Consider the following 27,833-nt stretch of genomic DNA (forward strand, 5'->3'; position numbering starts at 1 on the left):
CCAGTACTATCTCACCCCACTTTATCTAGGTTATAGGGTTGCTTCTTTTAACAGTAGCTTGACACTGATAAATCTTTTCCTGACAAGGTGGCAACAAGCGCTCCCTCTTCAGCCACTGTGCTGGTGGCCTCTGCATTTCATCTTCCTTTCTTCCTGTGGTTTCCCCCAGTCCTTGAAGTGCTTTGTACAGATACTCCTGTCCCTAGGATCTATGTGAAGAAGGCCATATGTAAGGCCTTAATTCAAGGCAAACTACCAACTCTCTCTTTCCTGAGCTTCTGGAATGTTTGTGAATATTCCATGACATGTCAGCAAAACCTAGTATGTGTTGGAGGTTTCTCCACCTCACTGCTACAAGCACAGTACCATAAAGATCACTGGAAACTGTGCAGTAAGACTGAAAACCTAAGCCCACATACACTGAGAAAATTCCACTGACATGAGTGGGACTAAGGGCTTTTTCAAACAACCTGGTTACAGTGTATCAAACATCTTCCTTCAAGGAAATGTTTCTATTTTGGGAATAATACATTTTCCCAGTGCTCAAGCAGCAATATATTGCTTGTTCCTGGGAAAAAATGTAATTCTTTCCCCAGCTAGTGGCACAATTGTGATTTGGGATGGTGTCTGGAACTGAATTATGGTGTTGACAGCTCTAGTCCCAAGCCATACTGTGACCCTACTGCCAGCACTCAGCCGCCAAAGAGAGAAATTGCACATGAGCTGAAACTGGTCTCAAGGCACACTGTGGAGTAGCTCTTTGGCACTTCCACTTGCAGCAGCTAGTCTTGGGAGGTTGTTCTGAAGACCTTTCCTGGCCCTGGCTGAGGAGCAACTGACAAGGGATCTCTCCAGCCTTGTTAATTCTAGCTCCCCTCTGACTCTCCTCTCTGCTAGCTGATTATTTTCCCCCTGGAGTGCAAGAATACATATCAGCCACCAAAAAAAGACAGATGCAGAAAATTATCTTTCCCTTTCTCCCAGCAAAACATGACACAGTGGCATATGAGACAGTTGGATTTTGGAGCATGGGAGGCTTTTTTGCTTTGTTTTGCAAGAATTAGCATAACTCTTAAACCACAGATATTAGCAAATGATAAGTTTACCTCCACAAAACAAATGTTAAGGCTGAGAGTTCAGTCATCCTGTCACATCAGGATGCTTCGCTGCCACTCTTGCAGTCTCCAAACTGCTAGGGTGGAAGAGACCAAATACAACATGACTGACGAAGGTTGAGCAGTAGTGTTGACTAGAGATGGGCACAAACCAAAAAAACCCACGAACTGGGCTGGTTCGTGGTTTGTTCGTGGAAATGAGCCCCCCCCCCCATTTACCTTCCATCTGATGCTGGGGTAGTGGAGGCCTCCTCCGCTGCCCTGCAGGCCCGTGCATCAGCAGAGGAAGTGGAAAAGGGCCCTCCCACCCCTCAAATGGCAGCCTCAGCTGCCATTTGAGGGGCAGGAAGGCCCTTTTTGGTCTTCTCCTCTGCTGTGCAGGCCTGCAGGGCAGCAAAGGAGGCCTCTACCACTCCAGCATCAGAGGGAAGGTAAGTGAGGGGCTGGGACTGGGGCTTGGGGAGTGAGGGGCTGGGGGCTGGGGGTGGGGGCTCAGGTTTGGGCTGTTTAAAGGGCCCTGCCTTGCAGTTTGTGGAAGTTCATGGAAATGAGCTTCCATGAACCCTGGTTCACAAACCACAAACCAGCCCAGTTAGTGGGTTTTTTTGGTTCATGCCCATCTCTAGTTAACACTACTGCTCAACCTGCGTCAGTCAGCTGATAGTTTAAAGGGTTCTGCCCCTTGCAAACGGCAGGAAAGGTCCCTTTAAACAATTAAATGCCCCTTTCCCTGGTAAGAGAGTGTGTTCAAATACCTCAAAGTCATAAAAGTTTATTTTTTCCCTTTATGGGAGGCAGATTTCTTCATGAGCTTTATGCTTTGTCATTTCTGTCATAGCCAAGGTGGTTGTATTTTTTACTGACAGCTCTGACCTGCCCAACCTATCCTAGCAGTTACTGCGACATCTGAAAGCCCTGTCAAGAGGAGCAGTGCCTTCTGGGAAAATCCTCCTCATTAACTGAGGCTGGTAAAGAACTGTGCTTCACTTCACCCACGGAGGCCATAGAATGTCATGTCAAAGGCTTGTTGGTGTCTTAACATATAGTTTGTACGGGCCTTTATACAAAATTTTGATGCTCTATTAGGGCCAAGGAGCAACTGGGCAATGCCAGCAGAGAGTGGCTTCTAGCATAGCATGATCCTGAGTCTGTGGAACTGAAAGTTTGAACTGAACCATCCAATCAATTACATTTTTGTCCTGCCCTTCCTCCAATGAGTTCAAGACAGTTGATATGTTTCTTTCCTTTTCATTTGATTTTCATAATAGCCATTAGGCTGAGGGACAGAGTGACAGAGCCAAGAAATAGTTATATTTCATTTGGTAGCAGAGTTACTCAGTCTGGAATATTTTCCCCAATGTGCAGTAATAAGTCCTCAGACAATTAAATTGTAAAAAAGACAAAACTTACATTTATTGAGGTAGATTCTATTCACAGCATTTTCTTGTAGAAGAAAGAATCACAGTCTAAAAAGTATCCCTATTTGGCATGGCCAGCTGTTCCGGCCCCATGCTTGCATGTGGGTATTTTTTATTTTATTTATTTATTTATTACATTTATAGCCTGCCTTTCTCACTGAGACTCAAGGTGGATCAGGCCTTCATTGCAGAAGCTCTGAAAAGGTGCATCCTCCTCCTTGGAAAGTCATGGGGCAAGACAAAGAAACTCTTTCAACGGACACAGAGAGGAGGAGTAAGGGGGCATTTCCACCTTACACAATGAGAACCATCTTTCTAATCAGGAGTATAACACACACAGAGACATGCAATTCCCACCAAAGCCCAAGTCATGCTGAGCTGTATATGCCAACATATGGTGTAGTAGGGATTCCTCCTACCTCCCTCTTGATTCTCTGATCTAGTATAGGGCACAGGAAGAAGCAATGGCCACTAGACTCACCTGGAGGCCTGGGTTGCTGCTGGCGGGTGGCAGAGGGGTACAGGGCATGGCGGTCACCATGTTGTAGGCTCACCTGGCTCCTGGGGCACAGCCCGCAACCAATTCCTTCAAATTTCCCAGCCACCCTATCTGGCGCAGCCGAGGTGTGTGTATGTGGGTTGGGGCCTGGCTCTGGACTGGACGGATGCAATGTTCCCTCCAATCCGGCTGCCGGGTACTTAAGGAGCAGCCAGCTCCACCCCAGCCTCTCTTGACTGTGGACGACGAATCCCACCCTCTGTATGTATAATTTTCCATTTCCATATGTATAATTTTCACCTGTCACAACTTTGTCTCATGGTTTTGTATTGGGTCAGATCTGTTTTTGGGGGGAGGCAAGGCCTCTGTGCCCAGTCTCCTCATTAACGGGATTCCCATAAGGAATCTTGGGAGTAAGTTATGGTGGTGCATGCCCAGCTCAGGGGCTGCTGGGGCATTCTCATTCCCAGGTGACAGGGGAGTCATGCAGTAGTGCACACCCACATGATCTCCCCTTCAGTGTCACTCCTTGGTTCCCCCTCAGCTGCAGTCTGAGGGGTGAGAGTCATCAGCTGGTAGGTGGGTCAGCCAATGTTCAGGGAACTGACCCACATGCATCACCAATGCTCCTGTTCGCTGTATTGTAATAGTTGTGGCCAAATTTGTTAACCCAGCCAAGATGTGTGACTGTGTTTGTTGCCATAGCCTCCTCCCCTCTTCCACCATCAATGCTGGGCTGCAAAGTAGATACATTGCAAACTAAAATTATATGGCAAATAGCTTGAGATGACTTTTGCAGTAACCTAAGGGCCAAACTAGATGTTACAAATGTAATGCATTTTGTGGATAAAATTGCTTGCATCTACTGTGGCTCAGTTGGCACAATTCAATCTTTGGATGTCACTGTAATGTGGTCTGATCCTAGTTATATGGGTGACTTCCAGTTGGTGATGCCTGATGAAGTGAAGAAGGAACAGTAAATAGTGCAAAAAGAAGAATTCTTTAATTGTAAGTAACCCCTATGCATTGGTGCTCTCTCCCCCTTTTTTATTGCCCGATAAAGCAGACAATTGATCTGAAGTGTGCAGTAGTCTATCATGTCTAGACTCAACTCTTGCCCTTCATGGCTCTTGGTATCAAGCAGAACTGGGTTTGGTTGAATACATCTAGAAGGTAATAAATGCCTTTAAGGGGTGTCATTCCAACTGTCCTGAAAGAGGTCATACAACTCTTCCTGAAGAAGACATCCCTGGACCCCACTGACCTGAACAACTATTGCCCAGTGGCCAACATTCCATTTTTGAGCAAGGTACTTGATTGACTGGTGGACATGCAGCTTCAGGGAGGAGATAGATTATCTAGAACCATTTCAGCTCTAGATTTGGGACAGAAATAACTTTGGTCACCTTGATGAATGATCTTCGCAGAGAGAATGACAGGAGGAGTGCATCCCTGTTTATTTTCTTGGACTTCTCTGTGATGTTTGATACCATTGACCACGATATCCTTCTGGCTAGGCAGTTTAAGTTGGGAGTGAGGACTACTGTGCTTTAGTGCCTCTGCTGTTACTTAACTGGCTGATTCCAGAAGCTGTTTCTAAGTGAGTGCTGCTTAGCCCCATAGCATTTATGCAGTGGGGTCACACAGAGTTCCGTGTTGTCCCTCATGCTGTTTAACATTGATATGAAACTGCTGGGAGAGATCCTCAAGAGATTTAGAGGAAGATGCCACCAATATATGGCTGATGCCCAGCTCTACTTCTCCTTAACAACTGAGTCAGGTGTGAAAGTCCTGAAAAGATGCCTGGAGATGATAAAGGGATGGATAAAAATCAATAAACTGAAGTTCAGTCTGGGAAAGACTGAGATGTTACTGGTCGGTGACAAAGCTGTTTGAGGGCTGGAGTCAGCCTGTCCCAGAGTAGGTTGCACTCCCCTGAAGGAACAGGTTCATAGATTGGAAGTACTGCTGGATCCTGGCCTACTGCTCCTGAGGAGTCCAGATCTCCTCTGTGGCATATAGTAACTTTGTCAGCTTTGGCTGATACACCAGTATGATGTAAGCCCCACACACTCCCCCACTGGAAGGCAGTTTTCCCCTCAAAAATCATTAAGATTCCTTACTGTGGATGAGCAACATCTGGTAGCATGTCTTTGGGTATAATTTAAAGGTCTTTTTGTCCCACACTTTAAAACTTATACATTTTAGGCTTATATCCCAGCCCAAATATTTGGTATGGGAGACGCAACAGCCCTCATCTTTAAATGAAATGTCATTAGAGGCTGAGTAAAGTTCAAAAGGAAACAGCAGGTTTATTAAACAGGCAGGGTTGGTATATAGGTAGGCAGGGAAAGAAAAGCTGCGGTAAATTTTGATTGTAGAATAGAATACTTCACAAGCAATACAATAATCTTCTTAAAGCTTAGTTTCAGTAGTTACAGATCTTAAAAGTGAGAGGTTGGTAGTTTCAGACTTAGGTTACTTTAAAAAGATACCTTCATAAATTTCACTTTACAGCTTAGGTGATCTGACTTCAATACAGCTCTTTTTCTCCTTTACACTAGACCTAGGTTCCTCCTCAGAGCCAAATTCCACGCCCCCCCCCTTTAGACACTGGGCAGGAATTATTCTTCTCCAAAATACATAATCGTATTCACTTGGCTGAAGGGGAATCTCCTTTCACTATCTATTTCCTCTGCCAACAACATATCCCCAGGTCTAACTTGTCTGTGTAAATCTGTGCTGGATTTCACACTTAAATACTTTAACTAAAGTCTTTTAGAAACCTAAAGCTGTTGCAGTTTGGGCAAACTTTCCCTTTTTCCTCACACAGAGGATTACTAGACTGATCCTCCTTGTCATACGCCAAAATTCAACTCCTCCAACAATTCTGAAGGAAACTACACGAGACGCCCAGATGTGTGTCAGGTCCTGCAAAGTTTCCTGGGTAGTGTAGTCTTACAAAGAACAGCTGCTCAGTGTGATTCTCCTCCAGATGAAGAACAATGGGAAGGAATTCTCTCTCTTGCAAAAAGCTGCCCTGGATTTCCTGCCTCTTGTTATGTCTCCTGCCCTGCCCCCAAGCTCCCAGAGGAAAACTCAACCTGAGGCATTTTGCAAGAGAGAATCCCTCCCATCACTCTTCTCCCAGTGGATAATCACATTGAGTGCTGTTTTTTGTAAGACTACACTATCCAGGGAACCTTGCAGGACCTGACACATGAAAAATACGTATCTGGTGTCTTATGTAGTTTGGCTCTCTGCCAGCACCAGTTGTTACCTTCTCACAGGCCAGTCATAGAGAGCAACCTGTCAATAATTCTCCCTTCAGGCAGTATTTTAACCCATCCTCTTCCACTCTCTTTTATGCCCCAGGCCAAAATTTTTCTGTTTATTCAGGTCTTTAATGGAGTGGTTACTTTTTAAGCATTATTTTAGTCTGGAAACTTTTTTTAAGCTGTTTGTGTTCTGTTTTTATGGTTTATGTTTCTATGCTGGGCTTCCCCCCCCCACCCCACCCAATGATTTTTAAAATTATTTTTGTTTTGTAAACCACCTTACGCAGGTTCCTGGAGAGGCTGCGTACAAAATAAGAAGAGGAGAGAGGAAGGAAGGAAGGAAGGTTACAATGCAGATCACATCTTTTTCCAGGACAGTGGGAAGGGAGATTTAAAGTATGGTTACTGGTATATGTGGTGCTGAACGCTTCTTTCCCCTCTTCTATTTCTTCCAAGCCCTTTACTTCTGTCTGGCTGCTTTTAGTCTTAGAACTCCCTCAGGGGGAAAAATGGCCATGAAGATAGAGTTTCAAGAGGGGGGAAAAAAAGGTCATGGGGGTGTTCAGTGTCCTAGTTGCAAAACAGATCTTCCCTCTCCCCATTTTATACACACATATCCCATCCTTGAAAACATGCTTCAGAGAGTTAGGGGCTCAGGCAACAGCATGGGACAGAACATCAGTAAGGGAGGGTGGCTTCTTAAATGAAAAGCAACAACAAAAATGTTAGGCCCACCCCTACTTTGTGAACAGAAATGCCTCCTGCTCATGCAGAGACCAAGAAACTATCCATCACAAAACACTGAGAATAATTTAAAAATGCATAAATCCATGAAAACCCAGAAGCCAAATGGTAGAGATGCAGAGATCTGTGAGAAGAAACATCTTGATCTTACAGTGTGTTTCTCATGAAAGTGTTGTTAGCTGCCAAAACATTCAGCCATCATACTGCAGTGCAGAGTTAGACACTCCCAATATGTCAGCAGAAAAAGTGTTGGAATATTTCATTTCACTATAGTTTTAGATGAAGTATTGCATCATTTTTTTCCTTTTAGAAAGCATCTTGTTTTTGCAGCCTTGCAGTTTCTCTTTTTGACCTTGATTGGTATATTGGCCTCTCTACCCTCTTTCCCACCACCTCCTCTCTTTGTTCATTTCCTTGCTATCATTCTGTACTTTTTCAAACCCTCATCTGAGGCAAAGATTAAAGTTTTTAGATGGGTTGTAAAGAATGAAAAGTTTTGAAAGTTATAGATTTTTAAAGGTGTGGATAGGAAAATATGGAGGAATAAACCTTGATCCTGTATCTTTTCTTATATTTCAAAGGGGAAATTCACTCCACTCTATCTGACATAATCCTATTGAGAGCTCCCTTTTACACAGTTTTTTAAATTATCCTTTTACTATTCATTTACAAATAAATTAATAAACAGAATATTATCAATAAAGGAGGAACCTGATTGAAAAAATTAGAGAAATAGTGCAGACACCAGTGAACAATAGAAAAGATTGTCACTGCAGTGGAGGAAGAACATTAGTTTAGCAAAAGCAAGTAATTCATCTGTTTTGCAGGTGACCTCTAACAAAATGAATCCTACTTATCTCTAACATGCAGCAGTAGTTTGACCTATTACAAAAAAATCCCCTCTCTGCTTTGATCTAACAGTTCAACTTTTACAAACCCTTTCTGCAATCTTATGAATGACTTAGGCCATTCAAATCTCTTTGAATGTAAGTCGAGGTAGGACTTAGCCCTATTTGGAATCCTTGTGTTGCCTAATTGCCAGTAGGGCTGAAGCAAGTTGTTTTAATTGCTTGGAAATGTTCTAAGTCATATGTCTCTAAAACATTTCTGGCATTCTCAGTTACGGATGCTGGAAGTATTGTTCTGGGCATGTCATTTTCTAACACCATTGCCTTATCATTCAAAAGACATGTCAATTTGCAAATACAAATTTTGAAAATGTTTCTAGTTCAAAAAAGCAAATCCTGAATTTTTGTCCAAGAACATTTCTGCATGATTCTGTTTGAGCTGTGATTCAGTAATGTCATTTTTAAAACTGCAGAGGTGTCTTATATTTGAATGCAACTGCTTGAGAGAAAGCTTGGCAGCAGAGTTCATGTTTTTCTTGCAAAGGCTTCTTAGGTTCAATCACTGATGTCTCCAGTTAAAGGCTTCCAGGTAACAAGATTGAGAAAGACCTTCTCCCCAAATGCTGGAGAACTGCTATCAGTCAGACATGAGCAGACAGTCCTAGCCTAGATGAGGTAATGCTGTATTTGCATCAAATTAAATTCAGAAGTAGTGTTAAAAATAAACTCTCGATTGTATCATAGATTAAGTTATCCCCCCAAAATTGAGTGTGAAGGTGTGTACATACAGAAACAGATCTTCAGAATATGCCTCTGGGCTATTTTGCATACAAACTATGCTGCTATCAATTTTTAGTATATATTAGGTTAGATCCAAGTTTTCCATGAATGAAGTGAGTTTGTAGAATCTGCTCTTCCTGAGTAGCTCTGTATATATCCTCAAAAAAGCTACTGCTGATGGCTGGGGGGGCCTTGACAGCAATATACTGTATGGCACAGGGGACTGTAGATAGAAGAAGGAATCAGCCCCAAGACTCCTCTTTTAGAGCTTGTTTCACTAACACAAGATGGGAGAAGGCAAATTCAGCCCCTTCCTTCTGTAGAACAGCAAGATTCAAGTCCAGTAGGACCTAAAAACCAACAAGACCAACAAGATTTTTCAGGGTATAAGCTACCGACACTGAAGAATCTGAAAATGAGAGCTTGATTCATTATTTATTTTTTTCCTATTTCTAGCCCTCCCTCCCCATGAACGGGCTCAGGGCAGGTTACAGTAAAATGCTCAATGAGCATTAAAACCTATAAAATACATTTAAAACAAAAAAACACCACAAATACATACAAAAACAGATGGTGGGCCCCCTCCAATTTCCCCAATCATGATATAAACAAAGAACAAAAGGGTGGAGTGGGGGCACAGTTTATAATAATCTGACTGTGCTTATAGGGAGGCAGATGATTACATTGCCCCCCTGGCAGGAGACCAGTAGGGAAGCTCCTAAATGATCAAACTTTAAGGTTTAAAAACTTATACTCTGGAAATCTTGTTGGTCTTGGAGCTCCTGGACACTAATCTTGCTGTCCTATAGCAGACCAATACGGCTACCCATTTGAAACTAACTTTTTGCTGTAGCTTCCTCATTCTGCATAGCATATTGTTCTGGAGGGTCTCCTGTCTTTTCAGGGATCATATGAGGCTGATGGGAGAAGGTCTGTTTTTGTGAAGGTGCTGTGTTTGTGGGTGGTTGGATTTCATCACGTTTCCTACCTACTGTGGCTGCTTCAGACATTGCAGCAGTTTATCTCATTTTGAAGTCATAGGCCATTTTCAGACTGCTTACCAGCCACGGAACATCGCGTCAATCTCCCGGAATGACAGCATCTTCCTGGTGCAATTTCACGTGAGAACGGCAGGAAGATGCTGTCGTTCTCGGAGCTCGGAGCGATGTTCCGTGGCTGGTAAGCAGTCTGAAAATGGACAGAAGTTCCTTCAAACTAAGATGCTAGGTGGGATTTGGTCTAGAAATATCACAATACAATTTGAATGAATGCAAAACTTTCAAGAATGTTTAGCTCTTGCTTTGGCCAGTTTGGTTTTGTGGATTTAACGATGCTGATTTTTCCATCATTGGTGGCTCTGCCCAAAGACCATTCAGTTTTGATGGAATGTATAAGAATGATTAAAGAAAGGTTTCGCTATTGATATACCCTTTACTCCAGAACTTTTTTATTGACTAAGGTATTAAATATTTCTTATCAATATCTCAATATAATACTCAAGCAGTTAGTGCTGCTAGAATAATCTATGCTAAACACTGGGAGAGTGAATTTCTTATTAGCATTGTGAAATGGATAGAAAAGGTTAAGGGCACATTTTTGATGATAAACTAACAATTTCACAATGAGGAGGAAATATATCACTATTTGAAACTTTATGTAAAAATGGTTGTTGTGGGTTTTCCGGGCTGTATTGCCGTGGTCTTGGCATTGTAGTTCCTGACGTTTCGCCAGCAGCTGTGGCTGGCATCTTCAGAGGTGTAGCACCAAAAGACAGAGATCTCTCAGTGTTTATGTAAAAACTTTCTTAATAATTTAGAGGAGCTGTTGAAATTAGAAATTATGTTAATATGAAGGGTAAGTGTATTGTTCTCTTTGATATAATGTGAAACTTTATTTATTAAATTATGTTAAAAAAAACCTTAATTTGTTGCTGGTTTAGGCAATGTTTCTTTTGAGACTTTGCAACTGATCACCATCTTCTACTGATTAATTAGCTATCGGATCCTCTCTGATACTGTGGCTCAAAGGGCTCTGGGCAACATTTGGTTAAAGCAAGTTTCTTTTGAAGGAGAATCACTTCACTTTCGGATATGAAATTTCTGTTTGGATGGCAAATTTTAATACACTTCTGGTAGTTAAGGATAGTATCTTGGTACTGACTTCACTGAAGGATGATTCAATTGCCTTTTCATGCTCAAGAATGACTTTGTCTCAGAGCTTGCTCCCAACAAGAATCCAAATATCTATATGACTATCCTCTCTATGTTCACATCACATTTGCTCAGGACTTATATATTTTCAGCTGGTGTGGATCTGATAAACAATTGTAGCTAGATTCTCTCTTTTCATTTCATGGGATCTGTTAAGCAATATTGCCATTAAGTATTGACAGCGGTTGGTACATAGTGGGCCTTTGGGTGATCCACGTTGAGTGGTCTAATGGCAATTCCCAGGGGTATGTGGGATCAGAGGGAGCCACCATGCCTTTCCTGATGACAGAGATGCTATGTGTCACCATTGAGCCCTAGAAAAAAATTACAACAAAAAGAGTAAAATATGATAAAAACTCACATGGAATAGAATGACAATAGAAATACATTTCTCCTTGAACTTCAACAAATAATGGCGAACAAAGGGGGGCGTGGCATCAGCTCTGAACGGGATGGACGCGTTGTGCTGAAGCTCCGTATCGATTCCACCCCAGACCCCTAGTAAAACACATTCTACTTCGTTCTGCTGAAATTGACATGAAGGGTAAGCAAGACCAGACATTCAAGAAACAAAATACCAAGGCAGTTAAGAGCCTACAAAACTATTTCCCGAGCTCTCAGGCAGAGAGTGCTGAGGGAGAAACGGAGGGGGTGAGGGCCAATATGGCGGCCGCGGGAAGCTCCACTGAGGCGCGAAAGTTACCGACCGTATCTTATGACCCAGCCCTGAAAGCGTTGCTAAAAGAGGTCGAAACTAGCTTTGCTGATCGACTCTCACTTGTGATGGAACCAATTTCTAAACAAATTAATGAAATCAAGCTGGTAATGGAGACTGTAGCTCAGAGGACGGACCAAGCCCTGACCCAGACGGCGGCTTTAAAAGACGACGTTAAGCTCCTCCAGTCTGAGAACAGCAAAGTACAAAATAAAATCCTTGACATTGAATTTCAGCCACGGAGCTCCAATTTGAAATTCAGAGGGCTGGAGGAGGATTTTACAAATGGCATGGATCTTTCTGCCTTTCTCACTGACTGGCTGGCAAATGAGCTTCAGTTGCAGGAAGGTTCACCCATAGCCATTACTAAAGCATACAGAATTGGCGCCAAAAATAATGAGAGGCGGAAGGGGCCGAGGGATGTGGTGGTGATGTTTGCTGACTGGAAGATAAGGAAACAAATTCTAGAAACGGACAGAGTGAAAAGATTTCTGACCTACAAAGGAGCAAAGATCAATGTCTTCACAGATCTCCCCCCTGAAGTACTGGAGAAAAGACGGCAATTCAAAAGTGTGACGGAAGGTTTCAGAGCTGCCCAAATTGATTACAGCTGGACTCGCTTTTCAACGCTTCGAGTCAGTATCAATGGACAGATTCACTTCATCTCTTCACCTGATGAGGGTCGCCGCTTCATGCAGGAATTAGGAATTGAAATCGCCATGGAAACTGAAGCGGGCACACAGCGGAGGAAGCGTAGCATGCCCTTATCACCACAGAAGACCAGCAAGATGGCTGCCCGTGATGCCTGACCGAAAAAGAAGCTGTTTTGAATGTCATTTATGCTTGAAGTGGAATGTTTAAAGCGATTAATAACCACTCGCGTTTAAAAGGGGGTGGGGTGGGATTGAATGAGGAGTTTTTTGCCTTTTTTTTTCCGGCTCCTCCATATAGGAAGTCCTTTCTTTTTTTTTTTTATAAATTTTTTTATTTTTCATAACTACAAAACACTACACAAGACTATCACAAGGAAAAGGGAGAGGGAAGGGACAAAGGGGGGTGGAAAAAGAAAAGGGGGGGGGAATGAACTACAAACACTAAACACTACACTTCAATGTTTCCCTTCATACTGTCATAATACAAAAATAGCTCCATAGGATAATGATGGAGTGGTTAATCATACAGAGAATAAACATTTCAAATTCTGATTAAACTTTCCTCCCCCTTCTAGGTCCCGGACGCAGTTCTCTCTGTGCAACTGCTGTTGCGGTGCTCTCCTCCTCCTCCCCCCCCCTCCGGCTCCTCCTTTTCTTCGTTCTTGGTGCAGCAGAGTTCTGGGTTTTTATTCTCAAAATCCTTTAGTTGATCTTCTGATAATATCTTATAGGCCTGATCTTTATATCTGAACCATATTCCTTCTGGGAATAACCATTTGTACTTTATTCCATGGTCCCTCAGAAGAGCTGCAAACTTTTTATATTTAAAACGCCGTTTCCGGACTAGAAATGGAACGTCCTTCAAAATCTTGACTTTCAAACCCATAAAGTCCAAATCCGCATTGTATGAGTTATATAGGATGGTGTCCCGAATCTTTTTAGATGAAAAGTCAATAATGATCTCACGAGGCAACTGTCGCTTTGTTGCATATTTTGAAGAAGCCCGACGGACCTATATAGGAAGTCCTTTCTATTGGTCTGTAACCGAGGCTCAGAAGAGCTCTACTTGCTCTGAGCTTCTGAAGACTGCCTAGCAACGGGATAACCTTTACTTCTTTAGTGAAGTTCTATTAGCTTTTACCTTAATTGCCCCATCAAATAAATACCCCAGTTGGTTTTATAGTGATTGATCATTTGGGAGGGGAGATTCCATTGTGACTGCAAATCTAGCTGAGATTTCCCCTTTCCTAACTGATTAATCCCACTCTTCCAATATTAATCAACTCTGATATAACATCCTGTGCTTCTATCAACTATCTGATTGATTTATTAAAAATATATCACAATAGAGGAGGGGGGGAAACATAGGAAGTCTTCCTAGTAATAATTAAATTTTGTGGGTTTGACTTTTTTTGATGAACATATGGGGCACTAGAGACACATAGTTAAGTATTCATAGTTCCTGTAGGGAAAACCCAATAGTATCTCCAATTGATTAATTATATATTAAGTAACTGATTGCCTTCTAGATACTTGCAGGGCTTCTCAAATTAGTAAAGGGAAGGAAGCTGGGGTTTTATCAACTATTCTAGTATTTATCTCCAATCAATTTTAACTATCCTGATTGAATAAGGGGAGGGGGGAGGGGGTGTCTTTTATTGAACGGGGTTAACTCATTGTGTATTATCTTTGAACGTTTCGGGGGGGAAGGAGCACTAATACTAATTAATTTCTGAGGGATCATCTCTTATTGATTTTCAGTAAAAGCACTATATACATATATACACGTATTAACTTAATCTAATAAGGATTCGCCCACGGGCTCTTCTATCACTTTTCTATTCCATATCAGATTGAATATTCAACAAGAAATATACAGCTTTCCGTATAGGTACAGAAAAGGAAATTTGGTGTTGCATTAATTAATCCAATATTTATTTTAAATCAATTTTGATTATACTGATTGACTTAGAGGAGGGGGAGGGGGATTGTCTTATATTGAGGAAGTTTACTTTACAATCTGCTGACTACGAATTGTTTTGTGATTCCTATCGCGTGAAAGGGTTGAAAGGGTGCTTGTCTAACAATAGTTGTTTGGTGCGTTACTTGACAACTGAAACGATTTACTATTGTTTTCTCCAGTTATGATGCTATATAGTAGAGCTTAAAATATAGTAGTTTCTCCTTAAATTTAGTTTGTTAGTGAAACTTGACTGTCACAACGGTGTTCGACACTGGTGTTGGCAACGTATTGCTTTAACTGCTTTCCCATCTTTTGCTACGTTAAGCTACTTGTGGCAATACACGCAACCCAATAGCTTGCAATACTCTGATAGTATCACTTTGGCCTACACAACCTCACACTTCTCCGACGGGGTACCTAAGCTAATTGGCAATGGCTGCGCAAACCAGACTACATGTTGTCACCCAAAATTTGAGAGGGCTCAATAATCTTGTAAAAAGAAAAAGAGTACTATCAAAATTAGCAAAACTTAATGCTGATGTTGTTATGATTCAAGAAACTCATCTGCATGCGCTGTACGATGACGAACTCAAAGCCCCCTGGATTAAAATGCAGTTTCATGCGAAGGGCTCCTCGAAGGCACAAGGAGTGGCAATACTGTTATCCAAACAGAATCAGTTTGTGCACAAGGCTAGTCTAAAAGATCCAAGGGAAAGATACATATTCATCAAAGGCTTGCTGAATGATCAGATGGTTACCTTAGCCTCGCTTTATGCGCCTAACGCAACCCAGATAGATTTCTTAACGGACACATTACAGAAATTACAGGACTTTCAGGAGGGACCAGTGATAATAGGTGGGGATCTAAACTATATAGTGAATCACAAATTGGATAAATCATCCTTTAACCACACTACTACTAAGCCCGAAAAGAAGCTTTACTCTGAGTCTTCTGACTCGAAGCTATTGTCACTCTTCAATCACTTCCACCTAACTGACGTCTGGCGAAAGAAAAATGGATTGCTTAGGGATTACACCTATTACTCCTCCCGACACGGTGTATACACGAGAATCGATTACGTTCTTATGTCAACTGACCATATTGATAAGGTGAGCCGCTCAGAGATAGGTAGCATAGAGTACTCAGATCACGCCTGGGTGGACTGTAGGGTGCACCTAGCCTCAGAGTATCCTAAAGAAAAGTACTTAGCGACAAAACCACTGAAACAATAGAACAATATATTAAACAATATCTAGAGGAGAACCAAACAGGACAAACTTCGGCTCAAACGGTATGGGATGCACTCAAAGCTGTGCTGCGAGGGAGATTGATAGCACTTTCAGCGTCTCTCTATAAGGTTAAAACACAGCAGAAACAAGCCCTGATGGACAAAATTAGAAATCTAGAATGTCTACACAAAAAGAATGGTAGTAAACGAATTTATAAACAACTACTGCATGAGCGCAAATCACTAGAGGCACTAGAATCACAGCAAATCCAGAAAAATCTTTTATACTTAAAGCAAAAATACTGGTACCACTCCCCTAAATCTTTAAGATACCTATCATGGAAACTAAAAGACAAACAGATTAACAGGCATATCAGGCTTATCAAAGATTCTAGTAATCGGGTACTCACTAGTCCTACTGAAATCGTAAAAGTGTTTAGAGACTTTTACGCCAAATTGTACGCGTCAACCAAGCCAGACAAAGAGAAAATTAAACTTTATCTCTCCAAACATAAGAACATTAAAAAATTAGCAGAAGCCCACAAAGTGATAATGGACAGTCCTGTCTCGAACGTTGAGCTCCTCACAGCCATTAAAAGCTTGAAACGTAATAAGGCCTCGGGGCCTGATGGCTTCCCAGTAGAATTCTATCAGAAATTCGCGGCTACATTGCATCAGCCCTTGCTTTTAGCTTGTAATGACATCTTTATGTCAGGCACCTTACCCGGGACGTGGTCAGAGGCAAACATCACCTTAATCCCCAAGGAGGGCAAAGATCTTTCAAACCCTGGCTCATATCGGCCGATATCGCTTCTAAACGTAGACTACAAAATCTTTACTTCAATTCTGGCAAAAAGGCTGAACTCCTTTATAGGGCAATATATTAGTAGAGATCAAATTGGCTTTATCCCCGATAGAGATATTTCAGAAAACATTTATAAAGCCTTAAATATCTTGACTCATAGTAAACATTACAATCAACAACTACTGTTCCTATCCCTAGATGTGGAAAAGGCATTTGACTCTCTTGAGATCACTTATCTAACAGAGCTTCTAACCCACATGAATTTTGGTTCTGACTTTCAACAGGTAATTCAAGCCATTTACGACTGTCCCCGGGCAAAAATTAAAACCAATGGTGTCTCCTCGCATTCGCTCACCCTTTACAGGGGCACCCGCCAAGGCTGTCCTTTATCCCCCATCCTCTTTGCTCTAGCGGTCGAGCCCCTAGCTGAAGCTATACGAGCCAATGAGCGCATCCAGGGTATAAAAATCAATAACACCACCCTTAAATTGTGTCTCTTTGCGGACGACATCTTACTGTTTCTCTCTCATCCTTTGAAATCTCTAAAGCACCTCCACGCAGAACTAGATCAATTTGAACTAATCTCAGGGCTAAAGGTTAACAAGAACAAATCGAGCTTACTCCCCATAAATTTGCCAGATCTATTGAGCAGCAAGATCAGACAGCTCTTCCCATACCATTGGGCTCAATCTCACCTACATTACTTAGGCATAAATATCCCCCAGAACCCAGATCACCTGCTCCGACTGAATCACCAACTGATAATGAAAGACATTAAGAGCGCAATATTCAAATGGAACAAACAAACGTTATCTTGGTTTGAGAGGTACAATTTGATTAAATCCTTCATCCTGCCAAAACTAATATTCCTTTTCCGAATGATCCCAATAGATATCCCCCATCACGTACTGGGACAATGGCAAGCAGCTCTTAATAGGTTTCTTTGGGATCATAAGCGTCCCAGAATAGCTTTCAAGATCTTGAGGACCAAACGCTGTAATGGGGAATTCAACTTCCCTGACATTGGTATGTATTACACAGCAGCTAGGCTGACGGATATAGCTCAAATCCTACATCACAACACACACTTTGACTGGATGGATGTGATGCATCCGCAACATCAAACCCACACAATTGGTGAGCTGTTCTGGACTCATACCACCCACCGTCCCGCCTCGCCGAGCAGGGGCATCTTCCTCAAGGCGCTCTTGAATGTATGGGACAAGCATAAATCTAAACTGATCCCTAAAATCTCCATATTCTCGCTAGTGACTTCACATGAAGGGGTACCACCCCGAGATAATAGCACAGTCTCAACATCCTGGGAGAGCCTTAGGAACAAAAGATTGACAGAGATATAGCATCTAAATCTGGCATCTTGAGCAGGGCAGAGCTAGCCTGTAAATTAGGTAGGGAAGTCCCGTGGTACCTTTATTTTCAGCTAACCTACTTCGTGCGAAGCCTGGAGATAAAGCAAGTCTTTTCCAAATCTAGGACGGAGTTTGAGATGGTTCTTGAACCCAACTCACTCACCCGCAAAGGACTTCTGTCCAAAATCTACAACTTGCTGATAAACTCCCATACTAAGCAGAATGTGACATTGAAAGATAAATGGCAACTAGATTGTGGGGCGGACATCTCACAATCTGATTGGGAACAGGTCTGGTCCTCCAAATTATTGCGCACCCCGGTCATCAATACCAAACTGCAAAATTACAAAATTCTCCACAGGTGGTATCTTACCCCGCATCAGTTGGCAAGAATATATCCCAGACGGTCCCCTCTTTGCTGGAAAGGTTGCGGTGAACAGGGGACCTTTATACATGTATGGTGGGGATGCAAGTCCATTCAAGGATTTTGGCGCACGGTTTTCAATGAAATCGCAATTATCACCTCCCACGTTATCCCACCCAGCCCTGAACTAGTCTTTCTGGATATCTGGACTGATTCCACTATACCACGCCAACGGAGGGACTTAATATGTACACTCCTGAACGCTGCCAAGAATGCAATCGCAATCAAATGGAAGTCACCTATCCCCCCGGGCCTACATATGTGGTATAGGATGGTGTGGGACCATCTTATAATGGAAAAAATAACTGACAGGGTGCAACTTAGTACAAACCCAATGAAATCTTCTGACTTTGCTGCCAAGTGGTTCCCTTTCTTAGATCATCTAGCCAGAAATGAGCTGTTAGCATCGCAGCTGCCCTTTCAGGAAATCATACAACCAGAAGTGTGAGGTCAGGGGGCCATTGTGATACAAGAGTAGTCACGTCAGCTTGCTCATGAGATGTAGTTCAACTAATACCCTTTCCTGTACTTTCGCAGTTTGTGTAATGTATGTTAGATAGAATATATATACTGGAAATAGTTTCTTATGTCCCAGTTATACTATGGAAACAGTTTTGTATATTGTTATCTGGTATGTTCTCCTACAGTTGATATTGTTATGACTTGTTGTTAATATTAATAAAAAGCTTTAAAAAACAAACAAACAAACAAATAATGGCTCCCAGACTCACCTGGGGGCCTGAGTTGCAGACGGTGCAGGGGGAGGTGAGTGGGGAAGCGGCATGGGGGCCGCCATGTTGAGGAGGGGCGGGGAGTGTCCAGGGGCCAGGTGATTCTGCCCAGGCACATCCGGCGCGGGCCCCTGGTCGGATGGCTGATCCCCGCCCCTCAGCACTTGGCCCATGGCGGCATGGAGGCAGGACGTGCCTGGGGCCTGCTTGCAGGGGCCAAGCAGAAGCTGCAGCCCAGCAGGCTGGGCCGGGCCTCGGCCTCGCCGGCAGTGGGTAGGCAGGCCGCACGGGGCCTTAACAGCAGCGGGGAGCTGCACGAGGCCTCGCTGGCAGCAGCAGCAGCAGCGCGAGCGAGCAAGCGAGCCGTACAAGACCTCGCCGGTGCGGTGGCGACGGCAAGAGCAACGACGAGTGAGGCGGCGGCGGCAACAAAGGGTGAGCGGGTGAGTGGCACGAGGCTTTGGCGCGGTGACGGCATCAACCTAGCTGTTCGAGACCTTGCTGGCAAGGTCCAGGCACGAGGGCTTGGCGGCGGCGGTAACAGCAAGCACAGAGTCTCCGTTGCGAGGCGGCCACATGAGACCTGTGCGGGCAGCGGGACGACGACAGGGAGGCTGCGAGAGGGCCAAGGGCCGCTCGAGAAGGCTACATTGTGAGGTGGCTGCAAGTGGCCTGCGTGGGCAGCGAGACGGCGGCATGGAGGCTGCGCAAGGCGCTGGCGGCAACAGCAACGAGTGGGCCGGTGTGGCACGAGGCCACTTCAAGGCAATGTGGGAAGAATGTGCGCTGCGGCAGCTCCAAGAGAGAGGGCCATGCGAGGCTGGAGAGGTGCCAGTGGAAAAATCTCGGGAAGGAGGCTGCTGAGCCTTCGGTAGGGAGAGTGACCCAGCTTCGTTAGGCAGCTAAATAAGTGCAGTTTTGATTTGATGTTATTAATCATTAAACGATGTAAAAAGGAGAGCAATAATCTAAAGGAGGAGATTCAGACCTTAACTGAATCACTCAAGGTTCCGTTAACGGATACGATGTATGAGGAGAAACTGAAACAGGTGGAACAGCAGGTGCAGCAGTTTTCTGCCCGCATTAAGGAGGTTAAAATTAAGAAATATAAACGAGACACGTTGGATTATTCAAATAACAGAGTTTATCTCTGGTGGGATAGACCTGGAAGTAACAAAATGGGCCAACGTAAAGTCTCGTGGGCTAAACCGCTTAGCACCTTTTCTGATTTGGAGACTTCAGGGGTATCAGATAGTTCAGGGGATGAGGGCCCTAGTGGTCGGAACCTGCGTACTAGGATTATATATCCCAATCAGAGATCTTTTTTAGACAGGGGAAAGAAACCCTTTCAAAGAAAGAAGACGTAAATTTGGTATTTAATTTATCCTCTCGCTCTCTAAATAACTTAGAACTTTTGGTACTCAATAAAGGACTAGGTTTTGTCCTTACACCCAAATATAGGTCATTACAAACCCATATAGATATTTTCAAACTGATTCGTCAGGTAAAATTGAAATTGTTTTTCAAGTCTTTACCTCCATCTACTAAGGAATATCTATTACCCAAACGTCTTAAGGGCACTTCCTCCTTTGTTCCACCTGTTACAGATTTTCGACTGGAAACCTTTGAATTCTTAGTTTTGAAAGAGATTAAAGTATTGGAAAGTAATCCACACTCTGCTTGGCATAATTTAACTTTTGGGGAGAAACAGACTTTAAAGAATTTACAACAGGACGTGAATCTGGTTATTAAGCCAGCAGATAAAGGTGGGGTGGTGGTGGTCTTAGATAGGAGCACATATGTGCAGGAAATATACAAACAACTACAGGATACCACCAGTTATTTACATATTCCCTCAGATCCTACAGACCATATCCGTGGTCTTATTAAGGTAGTCCTGGATGAAGCTAGGGAGATGGGAGAAATAGGAGACACCTTATATCAGGCGTTACAAGTGAAATCTCCCAGAATACCCTTATTTTATGTTCTTCCAAAAATACACAAGGGAATTTCTCCTCCCCCGGGAAGACCAATAATTTCGGGCTGTGGTTCTCTTCTGGAACCATTAGCGATTTTTGTTGATTGGATTTTCCAACCTGCAGTATCCCGCATAGAATATCTCATTAGGGATACCAGGGACTTTATTAATAAGGAAGAGAACTTTATCCTTGAGGAGGATATGATTTTTTTAACTATGGATGTTAAATCACTCTATACTATAATCCCACACGAGGAGGCTAGATCAGTAGTGGAAGAAATTATTTATGATCAACAAGTGGCCTCTTGCTCTTCGACATTTATTATGCAGTTGGTGGATTTATTTCTAGAGAAAAATTACTTTTGTTTTGAGGATAAATTTTATTTTCAGATTAAGGGTGTAGCGATGGGGTGCTCGGCAGCGCTGAGCATCGCCAATTTATTTATGTCACGCTGGGAAAAACAACATATTATGAATTTATCTAATCCATATAGAACGTGCATATATTTTTTCGCTAGATTTTTGGATGATTTATTTTTCATATTCAAGGGAAAGGAGGAAGTGGAACCCTTTTGCAATTGGTTGAATACCAGAGACAATAATGTTCAGTACACTTGGACTTATGATGGACAGGAAATTAACTTTTTGGATGTGATTACCTATAGGGACCAAACTAATAAGGTTAAGATTAGGACATATATAAAGAGTACTGACTGGAACTCATACTTAGAATATGGGTCGTTTCACCCACAGCATTTGAAAAGGAATATTCCCTATGGGCAATTATTGCGTATCAAACGTAATTCATCGACAATGTGTGATTTTGAAAGGGACAGTGAAAATATGTGCAGGGATTTCCTTAATAGAAATTATCCCTGGAGAGTTGTTCGGGCGGCCCTAAATCGTGCTAAGGCCACTGATAGATCACGCCTGTTTGAGACACAGCTCCAACAACCAACACAGAGAATTACATGGGCTCTTGACTTTACCCCTTTGACAAATCAGATTATCAAGATTGTAAATAAGCATTGGCATATTATTGAGGGTATTGAAGGATGTGAACAGCGCCCTGTCTGTGGGTTACGCAGAACAGGTAGCCTAATGGATAGGCTTGTCCATGCTAAGCTGGGAAAACCGCGAGTTGATTCCAAACTCCCGTCAGGTACCTTTAAATGTGGTCACTGTAGTGTGTGCAGACTTATTTGGGAGGGGCAGGAGATACAGATTGGAGACAGGAAACTGATACTGAAACAATTTGCTACCTGTCAAACTTACAATACGGTTTATATAATTGAATGCCCATGTAAATTATTTTATGTTGGATGTACTACTAGACCTCTTAAAGTACGTATACTGGAACATGTCTCGAATCCGGAACAGAACATTGGAAGCGCCTCTAGTTCAGCATTTTGTGGAAAGAACTCACAATGAGAGATGTTTTAAAGTTGCGGTCCTTGAGGTAACAGATCAAACTGTTCTTTTACGGAGGGAGGCTTTTTGGATTCATGAATTACAAACAGTTAAACCTTCAGGCTTGAATAATGAACTTTCTTTGAATTGTTTTTTGTAAATGGTTTTCTGATAAATGAATCCACAATTGTGGTAACAAGGGTTTTACTTGAGAATTAGAAACGGTCCCTTTAAATGAAATGGTTGATTCTAAAGAATTTGCATAAGAGACACCGACGGACAATAGGGAGGCTGCGCGAATCCACATGCAGCCACCGGTGTCCTCCCTTTCCAAGGGAATTCAGAAAACACAAGAAAGCAACAGGTCTGTATGGGTAAAATGATGAGGAGTATTTATTATTCATTATTTTTAATTTGCTGTATTGATAATACAAAGGTTATGTATGAATATATGTATGTATTACAGCGGTATATAATGCCCCTGAGGAAGCAAATGAACAAAATCTGAGCTTATACAGCCGGCAGTCAGATTGGGCATTAACCATCATTTGGAACACTACCGTGGCGTAATATACTGGGAACCTTTCCGGAGAAGAGGAAGGGGAAGAATTTTGTTTGGGACACTGTTGCTTTAATCTGATACAGAAGAAACCACAAGGGAACAACACTTAATGAACTTTTTGAACTTTTTCATCTTGATTCTAATGGACTAAAATGAATGAGGTCACTCTTTATGAGTAACATGTAGCAAAAGCACTTGATTAATTGACTTATAAATTTATAACTTGTATGCTCCTGTGAGTGCACTCTCTTTTGGATTTTGTCTATTTGGTACAGGAACAGCCATTTTTGTTTAATTTCGTTAGGCAGCTGGGCTGGGAGGCGAAGGGGCTGTACTCTTGCAGGAGCCCCCCCACACACACACACTCAGAAGGAGCAGCACTGCAAGCCACAGGACTTGCACATTGTCAAGCTCTCCTTCCATCTCAAGGGAATGAACAGTGAGTAGAGTGAGCAAGGCATACCCTCCCCCTTCCCAAACCGAGTGGGCTATTGAGATAAGCGGCTTCTGGGAGGTAGGTTTGACTGCCCCGTCCCTCTCTGTTGCACAGAGTCTTTTCAGCTCCCGCACTGTCCGGGGCTGAGAAATAAGGGCTTCAGCCCTGTGCCTATTTGTTTGGGGGTATGGGAGCTTGTTGATCTAGAGCCGGGGCTGCTGTAAGCCACAGTTCACTTCTTCAGATTCAGTTATAATGTAAGTTAAACCTGTAACCAGCATTCTGAGGGGGTTTAATTCCCAGGCTTGCCAACTAGGAAGGTAGGCAGAGCAGCATTTATTAAAATAATTAATCTGCAGTCATGCTGACTGGGAGTTCTGAATAAGCATAATATATTTTGGTAGGGTACATTGTATGTCAGGGAATTCAGTTTTTTTTTAAAAAAACTGCGGGGATAAAATGCAGTGCTGTACTAACAAAATGAAATAGATGGCCTGAGCACTTAAAACCTTTAGCTTCCAGCATGCAGGTGGGAAGTGCTGCTCAGTGAGTTTAAAAAACGAACAAACAAACAAAACAAAACCCAGACTTATACTAGAATGATTTTTGGGGGGCCCATGGTGCTGCTGAGCTTCAGTTTTTAATTTGCAGCTTCAGGTTAGCATCTATGGCGTGTTCACTTATATGTCTGGCATGGTTTCTTACCAGATTTGGCAGCTGGCTAGAAAGGAGATTCCAAGCTGGATAGCTGCCTAAGAGGTTCAGTACAAGTACCTGAGCTACTGTTTGGTTCCCTGGCTACACTAACAACCGGCCAGGAAGAATGCGGGCGGCTATGCTCGCAATGATTATCTTGTACTGTTGGGTATGGGACTCATTGCAGAGCAACCATTTTAGTGTCTTGGGCTAGGCATGATCCCATGCCTGGTGGCATTGGCAAGGTGGGCCTATCTCTTTCTGTTGCACCTACGGCCACATTCCCGCACAGAGGAACGGTTATAGTGGCTCCAGCACACATTTAATTTAATTTTTGAGATTTATACTCCACCCTCCCCACAACAGCGGGCTCATGCCCATCGCTTCTCTGCAGGTTTCACAGTGACAGAGTCCCTCACTTTTCTACTTCTCAGTATAATAACCCGGAATAGGCAGAACACGTCTAATGCAGTGTAGTTAATGTACATTGATTAACTCAGTCACCCTTGCCATGCATTGCTGGATTCCTGGGTGCATGGAGGTGGCCAGTAATGGTTCCCCAAACTGGAGGGGAACGCTACAGTAAGCCCCTATGCAGAAATGGCACAGCATTTGCTGCTGTAGTAGGGTTGGAAATCCTCGTGACCAGGGCTGGAAGGGCTGGATTCTTCCTCACAATCAGAGGCAGCATTCCTGGCCTCTGTATAAATAGCACATCCCACACTCTTTTTGGAGATTCAACATTAGGCTCTCCCCTCATCTTGCTCTGAGCACAAGTAAATAATCCTCAGCTTTCTCTCCCCCCACCTCGATCCTGGTGGAAGCTGGGTTCAGGTAACCAGGTTAACTCAGCCTTCCATCCTTTTGAGGTCGGTAAAATGAGTGCCCAGTTTCTTGGGGGTAAAGTGTAGATGACTAGGGAAGGCAATGGCAAACCACCACATAGCGGAAGATCTGCCAAGAGAATGTCATGAGGCAACATCCCCCGTGGGTCAGTGATGACTCGGTGTGCACAGGGGACTACCTATACCAAACGGTGTGCACAAGTTCACCTTGCATGGTCAACTAACAAGTTTTCTTCAGCCCAGTATGCGGCAGGACGTGGAATCTGCACTGCGGAACCCCAGGGGACTGGTTCTTTGGGCACATCCTGGATGGAGTTATGGACTGGACCTGTTGCCAGTGAACTGTGAAAATTTGTAACAACTCATGGGTTCAAGGGAGTCTGGGGCTGTGTGCTTCCTCCTCCTCAGCAGCCGTCTCAGATGGCATATGCTGCTTTGCTGCAGGGGCATGGGGCCTTGCATCCAACATCTAGAGGGGCATACAGGGTCTAGCTCTGTGGTCCTTTCTCACGTGCCCAGGGAAATGCCGATCGCCAATTCGGGGTCAGGAAGGACTTTTCCTCCAGGCCTGATTGGCTCTGGGGTCCTGGAGGTTTTTCGCCTTCCTCTGGGCATAGAGCAGGGGTTACTGTGCCATCCAGGTGCCCCCCCCTAGAATGTGTGTCCTCGCCATTGGTGTGGTCTGCCTTCTCCCCCCTCCCATTTCCTAGGGGATGTTGGTCACCAGCAGGCTGGTCCAGGGATTCCCTGCTGTGGATGGGGGTGTTTCACACAGCCAGACGTGCTGAGCTGCATTGTTAGATCCTAAGCCCCCTGCTGATTCTCTCTTTTTAGCTGCAGGTTCTGACCTGGTTCTGGTACGGACTTGCCAGAGAGGACGGCAATGGCCAGGTCCTGTGGTGACAAGGTGGCCAGGTCCTGGAGGGGGTGCGCCAGCACAGTGGATCCTAGCAGTGACCACGTGGGCACCTGCAGTTCTTCAGGACCACCAGGGGGCTCCTCAAGGGGTTCCAGCTCAGGATGAGCCTCCTTGAACAACGGGCTAGAGAGTTTTGCGGCACCCTGCTCCGATTGAACAGGATGCAGGGGGCAGAGGCTGAGGGGCGACCAGTGGAGTCCCATAGGGTGATTCTTCCCTGGTCAGCTATCGTGGTACGGCGATGGTTCTTGCTGGGTGTTGCCCTTCCAGCTGGGGTCTGGATGTGTGGCTGTAGGACACTGAGGGGCCCGCTTGTTTTGGTTTTGCAGCTCTTGGAGCGTTGGTGGTGAGCCATTTTGTGGCTCTTGTGGCAGATTGGGGCATTGGGCACCGATCCGTTTGGGGGGAAACAGGGTCCTCAGGCTCAGTTTCCCTATTATGGGGATCCCCATAAGGGGTCTGGGGAGTGAGGAATGGCCGGTGCATGCCCAGACGGGGGCTGTCAGTCCGCCTCACTCCCAGGTGACAGGGGATGATCCACACAGGGGTGTACACCCACCTGGCATCCCACTGACTGTCATCCCATGGTTCCCCCCCTCAGCAGGGGTCTGAGGGGGCGTGTGGTTCATCGGCTTGGCAGATGGGTCAGCCGATGCTCGGATCTGTGCCCTATGCACGCCTTTGCTCCCTGAGCTGTAATTTCAATAAAGTTGTGGCCTCTTTACCTCCAGCACTGTGTCCGTGTGTTTCTTGTCACCGTGCCCCCTCCCCACTCTCCTCCCCCCAGTTAGCACTCGCCTGCAAATAATGGCTCCCAGACTCACCTGGGGGCCTGAGTTGCAGGCGATGCAGGGGGAGGTGAGTGGGGAAGCGGCATGGGGGCCGCCATGTTGAGGAGGGCCGGGGAGTGTCCAGGGGCCAGGTGATTCTGCCCAGGCACATCCGGCGCGGGCCCCTGGTCGGATGGCTGATCCCCGCCCCTCAGCACTTGGCCCGTGGCGGCATCCTGCCCAGCCCCCCCCTTTTGTCACAACTTTGGAGTGAGCAGGCTGCGGATTGGGGCATTGGGCACCAATCCATTTGGGGGGAAACAGGGCCCTCAGGCTCAGTTTCCCTATTATGGGGATCCCCATAAGGGGTCTGGGGAGTGAGGAATGGCCGGTGCATGCCCAGATGGGGGCTGTCAGTCCGCCTCACTCCCAGGTGACAGGGGATGATCCACACAGGGGTGTACACCCACCTGGCATCCCACTGACTGTCATCCCATGGTCCCCCCCCCCCTCAGCAGGGGTCTGAGGGGGCGTGTGGTTCATCGGCTTGGCAGACGGGTCAGCCGATGCTTGGATCTGTGCCCTATGCACGCCTTTGCTCCCTGAGCTGTAATTTCAATAAAGTTGTGGCCTCTTTACCTCCAGCACTGTGTCCGTGTGTTTCTTGTCACCGTGCCCCCTCCCCACTCTCCTCCCCCCAGTTAGCACTCACCTGCAAACAAGAAACAGTGCTTTCTTTGTACCACAGCGTAAAAGAAACCATTTGAAACTGGTTCGAGCCAAGGGAATATGCCTCAGAATTTCTTGTGCAAATGTTTGGGGGACTTTAAAAGCAGTTTAAAAGGGGATAGAAAACCTTCATGCTTCTAGTGTGAGGATACATTTTATAAACATTCATTTTATTTGATAAAACAGGGTAGGTTACAAGAAATCATCAGGCGAAAGCCAGAGAGATGGAGAAAACTGCTTTTTACATACAACCTATTTCACCCCTGTTAAATATTCACATTTGTAGCTCTGGACATGAAAACTGATGTAGTTCCCTTCCAACTCTGATATTATCTTCTAGGATAAAGAGGGGATTGTGAAAGACTTGACATGTTCTTTAGCTATGTTCTTTAGCAATACCTTTAAAGCTGTATATAGCCTGGGGCCAGTTTACCTGAAAGACAACCTACTGCCATATAAACCTACTTGACCACTCTGGTCATCTTCAGAGATTGTGGTTTAGGTGCACCTGCCATCCGACAAGTGGGAACCTCACTCATTGTGCCAAAACTTTGGAACTGTCCAGGGAGATTCATCTGTCATCTTCCCCCAGCAGGTGAGGAAACTTTTTTGTTTGATTTGGCACTCCCTCACTAACTCTTATTAGCCTTCTTCCCAGTTTGTGTGCCTATGGACTTATGTGTTTATGTTTTATTTAATTGTTTTA

This window comes from Eublepharis macularius, chromosome 2, assembly GCF_028583425.1.
Source record: "Eublepharis macularius isolate TG4126 chromosome 2, MPM_Emac_v1.0, whole genome shotgun sequence".
Classification (NCBI taxonomy): Eukaryota; Metazoa; Chordata; class Lepidosauria; order Squamata; family Eublepharidae; genus Eublepharis; species Eublepharis macularius.